This window comes from Anomalospiza imberbis, chromosome 3 (genome assembly GCF_031753505.1).
Source record: "Anomalospiza imberbis isolate Cuckoo-Finch-1a 21T00152 chromosome 3, ASM3175350v1, whole genome shotgun sequence".
Lineage (NCBI taxonomy): Eukaryota > Metazoa > Chordata > Aves > Passeriformes > Viduidae > Anomalospiza > Anomalospiza imberbis.
This window is the reverse complement of record NC_089683.1, coordinates 51,448,491-51,461,957: the sequence shown is the minus strand read 5'-3', so window position 1 is coordinate 51,461,957 and position 13,467 is coordinate 51,448,491. Positions and strand designations below refer to the sequence as shown.

Below are 13,467 nucleotides of genomic sequence, written 5' to 3'. Positions count from 1 at the left end.
GCTGAAGTGGAGGTGTGAGGCCAAAGCCAGTGGTGTTTATATCATTGGATAAGGTGGCACTGGCTATGCTGCCTGGAGGTACTGTAAGCCCACACATCTAGGCTTTGTTGGAGCTCATTCTGGATTAACTGGATAGCTGCCCTCATCACTCAGTCCCAGGGGAAAAAAACACAACGCAGAAAAAAAAAATCAGGGTTAAATGGTAAAAACATTTCTTCAAGATCAAGTTATGAAAAATAAGAATGGCTTAAATAAATTTCTGAATTAGAAGTAATCAATTTGGGGGTGTAATAGAAAAGCTCTTTTTATCTGTTTGGCTTTTTTGTTTCTTGGTTGTTTTTTTTAATTTTAATTTTGAACCATCCATCCCTCTAAAGCTCTGAACAATTCCTGCATTATCTCAGTAGGCACTGCTGATTCAAAGCAAGGATTAGTCACAAATCTGTGCCACCTCAGAGCCATTGAAACAGCAAGCTGTTGGATGGGAAAAGGGCATATGCATCTGATAACTAAGATGACCTTTCCTACAGATATTAGTGTTTGATTACCAGTATCTTTTCTGGATATACAGTTTCAGCAGTACACTGTAACATCCCAGTTCTTCCTGAGCTGTGGAGACAAAAATAAGACAATCTTTACCACACTACAACAGTGCTGCTTATGCAGTGTAAAATCGTGCAAAATCACTGGAACAATTTTATTCTTCTGAATAATTAAGATATTTTAATAAACCCTATTAAACTCAAGCATCAGTACCAACCCCAGCATTAAATTGTTGAATACAGAGCAGTTTTCCTAGGGGAAATTTATGACCAAAGGAAATATTCTAGCCTTGGTATGTTTATAACATCCATTAATTTTTAGTGGAGGATGGAGCTACCCAAGATTTAAAATGGTATTCGAAGTGTCCTCTACCTTGAAGAAGAAAAGTAACTTGCACTGGAATACCGTGCCACAGCCCCTAAAAGATGAGACAACACCTGGGTGCAAAGTACATTCATTTAGTCAGCCACCATTCTCCTCAACAGATATCCTGCCTGTTTTGGTTATGAAACAAAACCTTCCTGACCTTTTATCTCACTCCTCTGCACAGCAACATTGATGCCCATTGTCAAAGTGTACAGACAGGGGTCCTCAAGCCCTTTGTCCGTGTCACAGACCTTGTTCCCTGAGCTCTCGCCATTCTGTCACCTCAGCTCTGCCCCCCTCTCCCACTGGCTGCCTTTCCCAAAGCTTCCAAGTAAATATCCTGTAAACTCAACACCAACGACAAGAAGCACAGACAGTTCATGAGCTGTTTACCAGTGACTTATTACAAAGTGCAGCATGACCTGAGAAAAAAAAAATAAAATAATTAACTGTTATTTTTATTCCTCTAATTTAGAATATGAAGGCACAATTTTCTCCAGAAAGCAGATGCCACAGAATTATTAGTGAGTGTTTCCTGGTATTTTGTTCACAGTTCAAACATTCAAATTGAAGTTGCAATAAGTGTTTGTTGAATGCTTAGCACAGTTAAGCTCTATTTTTCTCTAGAGAAGTATAATTTCAGATGTTACAGTTCACCAAAAAATTCTGAACGCCATGTTGGTTCAGAGTGACATTTCTCCTAGGACCTACAACTCCAAAGCTACACTGAAACATAATTAACAACATAACACATCACAGCAGCTCCTCTGCATCTTCCACTTGCAAACAAACTGGTGCTAAACTCTCTCATATCCCAGCAGCACTGTATTCTCAGCTTCCCTTCCTCCTCACCTCAGCTTCCCTTCCTCCTCATCCTCCCCCTCTAAATTCAGAGACACAAATCTACAGAAAACGTGCCAAGATACTTTCTGAAGAGATGTAAAAAGGAGAACGGCATCATGTATATTCCTCACCCAAAATAAGCTTATGTGCCTTTTATATAGTCCATATGCTTATTTTCTTAACAATTTTTGAAACTCCCATGCTGATACCAGACACGAACAAGCCATAATATTCCTTCTTCAGCTTCAGGGCTATTACCCCCTGAGGATTTCACTCCTCTGAACATTTCCAGAACATCTCCAGCCTAGCCTCTCCCAAGTTCAGCAGTGGCTGTGCTGGCACTGTGCAAACACAGCTCGCAACACCACTGAGCTGTTTTTAGCTTCCATGCTGCCTGAGGCTGAGCATCTTCCCCCTTATCACATCCCATTTAGTGATGAGCCATCTATCCTCAAGCTTCTGAATGCCACAGTCTCACTTAGGAGAAGGAGCCTTAGAAAGACAGCTCCAACAAAAGAGAATGCCTCTATGTGTTCTGCCTTTGCCCCAAAACCAGAACGAGGTCTTACCCTACACCTCTTTTGTTCAGTTGTATAAATAGGCTGGATCTGCTGTCTTGCTGGAGCAGCTGAGACTGGCACAGGAGGAGTGCAGCCAGATCCCCTTGCCAGCTCCTGGTAAGACATCTGAACAAATATCCCCATTTTGGGAACAGCTTAACTTCAGATGGTAATTACACTCCACCTTTGAGGGGCTCCTGCTTTTCTAAGCCTGAAGGCTGGACTGCCTCCCCTGCCACAGCCCCGACCAAGGGATCCGCTGCCATCCGTACATCAAATGTGACTCCTGTCAGATGGCAGCTCGGGCTGTCAGCCTCGCTTCTCCTCCTCCATGAAATGCTGACGCTGGAAAGTCTGAACAAGGAAACTGGGATTACGGGAGACATCCTTTCCCCCTAGACAGCACTGACGGCTGTTATCTCTGCTCTCCAGTTCTCAACCAGGAGTAGAGCAGTGACAAATGCACTCAATCCTGCCCTGAAAGGCAACCATACAGAAAGGCCTGGGCTGGAAATCCCAGCTTTTTGATGGCTATAATCAAATGGAGCAGCACTGGGAGGAGACGTGAGAGTGGGGGTGGCGAGGTACTCAGCCATTCAAATTAAAATTGACCTTTTTAAAATTTGCTTTGATTCACCTCTAATCTTACATGCTTCTTTCTACATTCTGAAAAGGTACAGAAATGAGGCCAAGATACAGATAAAAAAAATAAAAAGGTGCACCTCTAAATCTCATCTTTCAGTTCTCCCAGAGTATTTATTTAATTTTAAGCAACAGAACTTCAGGTTCTAGGTTTTACAAAAATCTAAAGAGCAAGCAACTTTTAAAATCATTAAGGTGTGAAGTTTTAATTAATTTTTTTGGTTGTCAGAATCATGAGGCAGATATAACTCCATGTGGATGTGCAAAATTGATCAGCTGGATAAATTTGTTCAGCTTTTTTCTATGTTCTGTAGACCACCAACTGCTACTAAAGAGGCCTCCAGCTTTTTTCGTTCTCCCTTTATATGACAAAATTTAACTGTCTACAACAGCTGGATTGTTAACCAGTCACTTAATTAACACAATGAATATACAGCTCAATGTTTCATTAGATCCCTTCAAGATAACTAAGTTTCTGTAACAACATTCAATTTCCATGCTAAGATGTGTGAATTATTATAGTTGACTCAACCCAAGAAACTGCATCTCCTTAAACGGGATTACAGCAAGTAGGTTTCCATTTAGAATTATTTTAATAGTCAGTAAAGCTAAATGAATCAGTATAATAATATTAGCATGATAATAATTTTTTTCTAGCTTAAAAACTTGCTAGAACAGAACACACTGAGTCTCTTGAGAAATCTGTTGGAAAAACACACCATCCACTTTATTCTGTTTTACTTTGAAGTGTTACTTCCAGTTACCTGTAACTAATGAGAATCCAGAAGGAGAGAAGGAACATAAAAGTGAGTTACTCATTAATAAAAGGAACTGTATGGACAGCATGTACTCTCTCTTCAAACTGTAAATAATAAAACTACCAATTCAGAACAGAAAAAGCCAGCATTGCCTTTTCAGTGATGCTTTTTCCTAAAAGCATCATACCTTATGATAAACACCTTCTATGTTCAAGTGGAGACCTTCCAAACACACCAATAATAGGTTGTTTCCATTAGATATTGGCTGAGAATTATTTTTATTCAATTTAATTCCTTCCACAATTCTAGCTTTTCCAGCAAACAAATGCAAGTTCAAGGGAAAAGAAAACAAATATTCCTCCAACCCTCACACACTCACCTTTTTAAGCTTTTTTAAGCTCTCTTAGGTAAACAGCAAGCACTTTAGTGACAGTTTCTGAATAATGATGGGGAGGAGAGGGGAAGTGGTTGAAAGCACCACTGGCTTCTTAATGCCAACTCTTTTATGTTTCTCAGGGAACACATGCTCAATCACTGCTTATGAAACAGCTTCGACAACATGGAGAGGAGCTTTTTGCTTGATGTTTGCTTAAATGAAACGCCATCTATTGTAGAAGCAATTGCTTATAGTTTACTTTTTGGTGTGTTCTTTAGTATTTTTTTGTTAAACAGAAGCAACTCACAGTCTTAATAATAGATTAGTCAGTTGCTGTCTTCTCTGGAGGCTTTGTCACCAGGAGATTTCACTGCAATCCAGCTCTTCTGAGAAGAAATTTAGAGAAAATATCAGAAGAGTGCTAACAACAGAATTTCTAACACCTGACCTTTCCAAGAAGAAAAACAAGTGACACACGTTAGAAGACCCCATCCCCACTTAGGGACCTTTCTTTTAAAGTCACACCATTGCACATGATGCCTACTTCTAAGAAAGCAGTAGGCAGTTTCATTTTTGAACACAGAACATAACTATCACATTAAAGCTTTAGCAAAACATGTTTACAGAAGTCCTTGCATTTTTATTATACTGTATTGTGCCTTGGAGAAAGCTTTTCTTAAGTGAACAAAAGCTGCAGCAGACTGAATTAGGCATGAAGCCTGAAACAGACATGTTGTACACTTAAAAATTGTTTTACAACACTGAATTTAACCTTATCTAAGGCAGACTGTATTAGCAAGATATTTTAAGACAGGGACTGCAAACCACTGTGCTGTTGTTAGCATCTATTTGTTATTTCTTATTAAAGGTACAGTCAACTGGCCTTCTTTCTGTCTATTAAATAAGGTTCCTCTTCCCTGTTATGTTTTTCATGCATAGATGGTGAACAAAGGCTTCACAGCAACTTTTTAGAGGCTCAGCTTTGAGCTTGGAATGACAGGGTCACAGGACAACTCAGGCTGGATGGGGCTCAGGATTCCCTAGTCCATCACCAAGGTCAGATGAGGCTGATCACAGCTGTGCTCCCTTGGGGCTGGAACTCCCCAGAGCAGAACTGGCACAGCCACTGTGGGCAGCCCACACCTCTTCCTCCTTGGACTCTTTTCCTTGTGCACCATCTGAACCTCTCTGGCTTGGTCAAGCTGATGCCCCCTGTGTCTTTGGCTCTCTCTTTTTGACAAACTCCCTCCCCTTGGTACCAGGGGCTGCTGTCAGCACATCCAGAGCCATTTTCTTCCAGACTGAGCCAGCCTTTCCTCAGCCTGTCCTCATGGGGCAACTGCTCCAACAATGACCATCATGCTTTTGATACTCTAGAAAATGGCTCCTTCCCTGGAGGATAGTGCATCCTGTTTTGCAAGGAAAAATAAAAAGGTGAACTACACTGACACACTCCACAACATCATCTGACTCCCGGTGTCCAGGGAACCACAATCCTATGTGCACTTCCATCACTTAGTATGAAATATTTAGAGAGCTGCCAATGCTTCTGCATCTGTCTGAGCAAGACCAAGGTACCTTGAAATGAAGAAGATATAAAATATCAATGGGTCAGGTGCTCAGCTAAAGGATACAAATGACACAAGATTCCAAAGTAGGCAAAACAAACCTTAAAAGGGATGTTGAGCCTGAGCAAAGGGCAGCACTTTATCCATACAGAACACCAAGTTGTGTGGTGTTGAATGCTGCACATCTTCCAAGGGCATTTCAACAACTCCAAAGCTGCATTACTGATCACAGTTCCAGGTTGCTCAGCAGCCTATGGACAAACTTCTGGATTTCCAACAGAATGTTGTGTATTGGTTGCAAAAAATAAAAGGCTACCCATTTGTCCACGGGGGCTGGAAAGCAGTATAAATTATTCCCTCTGTTCTGCCTCAGCAGGTGTTCAGAACTGTAAGCATAAGCATCACTGTGTACTGTAAACCCAGTTCACCTTCCTCTGTCGGATGGAATATGTGGACAGGATGGGGAAAGACAACAGAGATAGCTTTGCTATTATTATATACATAGTAAATGCTGCTTAATCTATAGATTAAAAGAAGAAGAAGGGAAAAGAAAAAAGCAAGTGCTCCCTGATCTGCAGTTGTTTTTCTGGGGACACAGAAAATGGAATATTTTTAATTCAGAGCTGCATCCTTGCAGCACAACACAGCACAGAAACTGCCCCTGCCTCTGGGTTCAGCATGGAAAGATGTCACATACCAAAGCAAAGACATGCAGAAAACCTCTGCTGCATATATTCAGTGCTTTTTGTGCTCTGGGAAGCCAGCCGAAATCCTCCTGTCAAAATGCTTCAGCCTGGGTGCACCTGGCCAGAGCTCCACACCCCAAGGCTGCTCAAGATCTGTCTCCCCATGTACAGTGCAAACCTGACCCTGGTCAAATCATCACCTCCCTTTGCTGACAGTGGTCTTTTTGGCTGTAGTCAGATGCACTACCTCAGCCACAGTTAAACCATGTGAAGGACTCCTGCTGCCAGCCTACCCCAGCCCTCCCCCTGGTCTCTGGGCAGAGGCCACACCCCCTCTCTGTGGATATTCTCAGTTCAGTCAGAGAGAAAAAGAGAAGGTTTTCTAACCAGGTGAGAGCCTGGGAAACAGTTGGGAAACCTTCTCTTTTTCTCTCTGACTGAACTGAGAATATCCACACCTCTCTGCAGGATGTCACTGCCCTTCTCTGCCCTGCCAAGGTAAGGGCACAAGTTTGCATGTCCTACCCAATCTTTCACCACAGCACAAGTTAAACACTTCCACTGGCAGGGTTTTCAGATCCATCCCTTGGATGCATTTGAACTGAAGCAGACTGGGTAGCACCTACCTATGATGCTACTTCCCACGTTTCTGGGAGCAATGCAACCACTGGTGAGAAACTGCTGTGGGAGTTGTCTCTGACACCAGCTGGGAGGCACCCAGCCCAGGCTGCGGGGTGGCAGCTACCTGGAGCACAGGGAGAGTCATATGGGGCTGCCAGGAGGCCAGGTCCTTGCAGCAGGGAAGGATGTTTGGCTCCATCCAAGTGCAAGAGGATGAGGCGGGGCACAACCCCACATAAGCGTTTGTGCTTGTTCCCAAAAAAAAAAAAAAAAAAAAAGACCTCAGTGTGCACCTCATCCTTCCTCTTGCTAATATCAAACAAGAGCATAAAGTCAAATAGAATTGCTATACAAGCGTGGTGGTGCTCTGTCGTTAGTGGGGAATGAATGAAGGCTTTAATGTATATAAATGACTGAAAAGATGTACAGGAGAGCCTTGTGCAATGTAAACGCAGAAAAATATTTTCAAAAGAAGTCAACATTATCCAGTGAGCACTTTATTATTTATATATGTACATTCATGCCCAGAGAGCAAGGCCAGCTGATACAATTTATACAAAAGCTAGCAAACCAACTTAATAAACTATTAAATCTTTCTAAAGAAAAAAAAAAAAATCAGCCAAACCCAACCACCTCAAAGAAACCTGCCCACAGTAATTTTATAGGGAGATAATGAAAGAGAAAAGACACACAAGTATTGTGATGCTATTAATGTTGGCAAGACAAGAAAGAAGAAAATGGGCAATTACCTGTAAACATAGCTCCTCAGCTGTGTAGCAGAACAAATAATCAGAACAAAACCCACTACCTAAAAGTCAATAAAAGCACACGTATTCATAAAGGTCTTGCTAGATAAGCTCACAACATCTTTTCATATTTCTCCTCCATTATCCTTCTCATGACACCAGGAGAGTGTTACAGCATCCCGCTGTGCAGAAAAAGCAATAGAGGACGTTCAGATGTAGCCTTAACCAGAAGAAACAGCGGTGGCAGTAGGAAGCAAATTAAAGTCTAATCAAAAACTTGTAAGCAATTGAGAGAAACTGATTGTGGAAGAAGCTAGGTTTTATCGTGACCACAGTAATCGAGTGTTTGCACTGAGTCAAGAAAACAAAGAAAATTATTGCACCACTGGCTATCAACCCTGTATCAAGAAGCATTAAATTATGGACAAGCAAAGCAACACATCAGCTTATGAAGTTGAGGAATGGCAGTGTTTGTATTCATAGCTCATTATCAGGAACATCTCAGACCTATTGAGCTTATTTTGAGAGGGCTATGGAGAAAAAAAAAAAGAACGATCAAAACTTCCACTACTGTGCACTCCCACAGAGCAAAGAAATAGAAAAATATAATCACTAAGCCTTGAGCAGCAGAAGTTATAAAGCTCAACATCCTATGTAGCACCCGCACAAATTTTCAGATGTCTTTTAAGTTGAATGCTTGCTACAGTGCTTCCTTCATTGAGGGCATCAACTGCATCTCCCTCATCTCCCTGGCCAGAAGCCTTGAGGTTTGTAAAATTTCGTCACTTTGAAATCTCTGCTCTTCTGTTTATATTGGCAGAAATTAATCCCCAAGGGTAAAAAAAGATACAACAAGGCAATGAGGGGAGATATCAGTCAGACAGCATTATTATTGTTTCAGCTTCATCTCCTTAGGAAATCAGGCTGAAATTAATATAGTCAGGGCAGAAGGAAAGAACTAACAATCATAAATCTAAAATGGGAAAAACTTCTAAAACCAGATTTTTTAAGTCAAGTACAGAAGACATTATTTCACGTGAGGAAAGCCAGATTTGGGAGCTTTTCACAAACAGATCACCATTTCTGACTTTCTAGGATTTCTGCTAAGCCACACTCTTAGGCTGCAATGAAAATCTGGATGATCCCCTCATAAAACCGCAAACGCCAGAATCTTAATCCATTCTAACACAGATGTTTGACTGTCTAAATACTTCTACCAGACAAGATCACTTGGATTTATTTTTGTAATTCTCCCCTTTCAGTGGTGGGGGTGATCCCATGGGTCTGAGTGGCCAGTCCAAATGCCACAGAGTGCAAAAAATCAACCCAACATCCTGAACTGTTCCACTGCTCACAAAACTATTTGAGAGAATGAGGTGCACCCTAGGGAGAAGCTGCAATGCACAGAGGTTCTTTGGACATCAAGAAGTGGAGAGAACACACCAATTTCCCTCACTTTCCCTGTAAAGCCATTCAAAAGGAAGCCACACCCAGAGAACTGAGTGTGGTCCTGAGGCATCTTCATCAGGAGAAGAAATCAACAAAGTCCAGCAAAAAGACCAGCAGGAGTTCAGGGAACATATGATCTTGAGCTGGTGATTCCTCACAGATTGTCTACCCCATGTTTTAGAAACTGAAGGAAACAGTTGCATTCTGAAAGGCTTATTAAAAACCCTCCTCAGTATACTAACAGAAAATATTATTTGTTAACAGGATAGTCAGTGGATGGACACAAGAGAACTGTTTTGCACTTTCGGACAGATTAACAATATGACCTGAGTTTCTCTGCATTTCATGATTTGCATCAATATTTTTTAAATTTGTCATGAATTTGAAGTTCACGCTTATTTTTATAGCATACTGATGTGTTATGCTGTTTTGCCTTAATTTGTAGCGGTCATGACACAACTAATTAAAAAAAAAAGGAAGAGAGACTGGTCTCTGTTCCAACAGGATGTATTACAAAGGGACTGAACTAAACGTCCACTCTAATAGAACACTAAAGTGTGTGCTTTTAGAAGTTATGTGAGTATTTATAATTAAGTTTCAAATTATCTCACTGAAATTTGTAAGTATTTGCTATCAACCACAATGTAAAATTTCAAAACCATCATGGCATGCACATTCAAGTTCAAAACTTCAAAGAGAATATTGTAAGTTGAAATAAAAAAACTCAATAACTCAGACCATTCTCATCCCCATCCCCGTGACTTCTTCAGTCAGAAAAGGTAAACAAAATGTCATTGTCTTTCCTTCAGCTGTTTTTAAGGCCTCTGGATCAAATTTTTCATCATGATTTTTTTTTTTCCTAGATACAGAAGGTGATGAAGTTATACCGTGTAAGTCAGTATGCCCTGAGTATTTCCACATTAACCAATCCTAACCACAATGCCCCCAAAGGTATGCAGTCATTTTATCCATTGCTTCAGGAATTTTTAATACTCTTTCACTTCTCTCTTTGCTAAAAGCACTTGCCTGCTCTGCAGAGTCCACAAATAACTTCAACGACTGCTAAGAAGCTTCATTTATAACTGGATTAAGAAACAATTCTCTTGCTGCCAACATTCTGTGGCAATCAGAAAGAAAAAAAAAATCCTGCCTCACATGTGATCTAAGTACAAGGACATTCCTTGCAAACACAGAAAGCTGAAAGTCAGTGATGTATTTTAACTGGTTCGCTAGGAATATATTTTGCATCCACGAACTGCAAGTTAGTCGTTCATTATCTTGTCCGTGCAACTTAAATTATGGACTTCATGCACAAGGGTTATGTTTCAAATATGTGCTGTAATATACCTAAGCAGCAAATTACTCTCTAGCCTTCGTGTTGTCACCACTGATTAATTTGACCATATAAACATAATTTCAGGAAGGAGACGTGCTTAAAAATCGCACCTGGCGCACTTCTGATTGCTTTTCTGCCGGAGAAAAAGTAATTTCAGCTTCCTTCCCGGTGAGAGGCAGCCTATGTATGACACCGATTAGCGGCTTCTCCTAAAGGTAAATAATACCTGGCGCTACGAAACATTAAACCTGGTCAGTCCGAAAGCATCCAGGGCAGGGAGGCACGAGCAGATCACCCGTGACCTGTCCCGAAGAACGCCTGGGACGCGGCGGTCGGGCACGGGACATCAGGTCCCCAGGACCACCCTCCCCGGCAGCTTCACCGCTCCTCGCCCGGAGCTGCCGGGCCGCCCGCTCTCTGCTCCAAACTTCTCCCCGTTCCCTTCGATGCCCGAAGGCTGCCCATGGCCGGGAGGGACGCGCACGGTACCTGTGCACTCCGCGTCGCCGGGAACGCTCGGGTTTGCGGCCGCAGGGCGGGCGGCTCCTCCCGCGACCCCGCCGCTCCTGCGGGCTGTTCCCGGCCGGCAGCCGGCCCGGGCGGCCGACCCAGCCCCGGCAGCCACGGCCCGGGAGCAGCGGGACCCCGCCCGCGCCTCTCGACCCCCGCCCGGCCCCGGCTTCCCCCGCCCGCCGCCGCCGCCCTCACCCGGCGCCGCAGGTCCCTGCCCTCGGATCGCGCTGCGCCGGGAGCCGCGGCCGTGCCCGGGGGCGGCGGGATGCCGCGGGATGTGGTGCCGGGGTGCCGCGCCGGGAGGCGCCGGGATGCCGTGCCCGCCCCCCCGGCGCGCCCGTCCCCGCGGCCCGTCCCGGCGGGAGCAGCCCGGGGGGGCCGGGCCCCAGGGGCTGCCAGGACTGGAGGTGGCCGGCGTGGGGCACCATTCCCCAGAACAGCGAGCGCCGGCTGGCTCAGGCTGCCGCTGCCGCCGGGAAAGGGGACCTGGCTGGGATACCCCCTCCCCGGCAGCCTGTGCGGAGGGACGCAGCTGCCGAGGGTCCCTGACCCGCTGCAAACTGATGTGGGGGGAAAGAGCAGGTCCTGGTGCCCTAAAAACAATAGGGAAAACAGCTCTTACCTGGAGCTTTGCTGACTTTACTCCCTTTTCTTTCTCCTCTTTTTGGCTGCAGTCCCTCAAACTGCACCAGCAGAATGACACAGGACATCCTCCCACTCCTGCCCGACGCAAGCAGCGAGCGTGTGACAAAAAGTTGGCACCTGGATGTAGCCATATGTGACCCTTTTTGGCTCCGAGCCTTGTTCCGTCGCAGTCGCATAGGGAGAGGCCGTGGTGCAGCTGCACACCTCTGTCAAGGCTGCTGGCCTCTGGGACATGGGCCTTCATGCAGGAGAAATCCAGCCTTGGCCTGGAATCAGCAGTCTTTGCCGTTTTCCGCTTAAAATGGTGCCCTGTGAAGAGTGCTGCAAGTTCTCTATCTTAAAGACTGTGTACAGTGGAAGCACAAAATTAACATCTTCAGGCATATTCTACCAGATTATACCAAACTGGTTTTGAAAGCTTTTTAAAAGACCTAGACATTTTGAGCATAGCATAGATATGTTGGTTGTTTTTTTGTTTGTTTAATTGTACCAAAAGGACTTTATCTATTTTGAAATCACTTTAAACAGTTTTGAAAGTCACACTACAATCTATCTATCTACATACATATACATATATACATGAGACTTCATCCAGCCGTTTCCCTATATCCAGTCAGAGCCAAATTAAAAGGGAATCTGCACAGAGGTTTTCCATTTATACTCAGAAACTTTCCATTTATATTCTGAAAACTGGACAAATGCAGACAAAGGTGGCTATCTTACTTGTGCTTTTCAGTGTTTACACTACAAACCATGTCAAGCTTTTTATCATATTTATTTATGATAACAAATAAAGAGAAGCAGAGGATTAGAATTTTATTCCATTTTGAAAATGAGGTTGGCTTTTATGAACCTAAAATCCCTTGGTTTCATTTCTTACATATTTCTGGCATGACCTAGAATACTTAGGATCTATTTTTAACATTATTTAAGCCATGTTGTTAAAGTAATCCTATTTACAATGGGAACTTTAAACTCCAAATGACTCAGGTGATGGCTTAGAATTTGTTGATTATGTTGCATTTTTATTAGATCTTTCCAAATGTCCTCTCGAAGTAAAAGAGCTGTAGTTTGGAGTCCTGCCAGTACTCCCTCTAAAATATTTTTCCTAGAATATAATTTGCTGTATCTCCTTTAATGATTAGTTTCTTTGCAATTTATTTCATTATTTGGGCAGATGGCTTGATTTCTCAAAAAATCCTCTTATGACTACTATTTTTAGCTTAATGACAAAAATAACTGGTAGGTGTCTTTCCTTTTCCAGGTTATAAGGAAGGTTTATTCAGAAGAATGATTCTGCAGTTATTCTCTCAAAAAGTTAGTATTTGTACTATAGATTTACATTTCGCAGAAACTGAAAATCAGCGTGCTGGTCACCTTCGGGGCTTTGTTTGTGTGAGAACACTTGAGCGAAGGAGAATACACAGGTATTAGTGCCAAGGTCCTGTCCTGCACTTAGCTTGGTGAAGTGAAGGCCTTGGCATCCTTCCAGCTCACCTGTATGTCTTCTGAGGAGAAACCCAACCAGTGTATTCTTTCAGGCTGCGGCAGTGGTAGGAGTGGTAGGAGTGAGGAGTGGTAGGAGTTCTGAGCTAGTAGGAGATGCTCCTCACCTTTCCTGATGCAGCTGGCATATGCTGTGTGCAGGTGGGACTTCATGTGTGTGGTTTGGAGTGGAGCACTGCAGACACCTGCTCTGAATCAGATCCAGCACGAACGCCTGGAGGAACCACTGATGCCTATGAGTGAGATGATTACTCCATGACAACGAGATCTTCAGGGATGTGCATGTTCCCAATGTGGCACTGAGAGAAA

General features: G+C 43.3%; 1 protein-coding gene across 2 annotated transcripts in view; it reads right to left on the bottom strand.

Moving 5' to 3' along the window:
* Nucleotides 1-11,784, bottom strand: part of PKIB (cAMP-dependent protein kinase inhibitor beta) — a 53,186-nt gene extending 41,402 nt beyond the window's left edge. The window contains exon 1 of one of the 2 annotated variants that reach the window (XM_068184368.1): nt 11,630-11,784. The gene's annotated coding sequence lies outside the window, so the exon portion shown is untranslated. Of the gene's footprint in view, nt 1-11,202; nt 11,351-11,629 lie in introns of those variants that run through there. The other variant, XM_068184367.1, reaches the window with a different exon arrangement.
* Nucleotides 11,785-13,467: the final 1,683 nt, after the last annotated feature.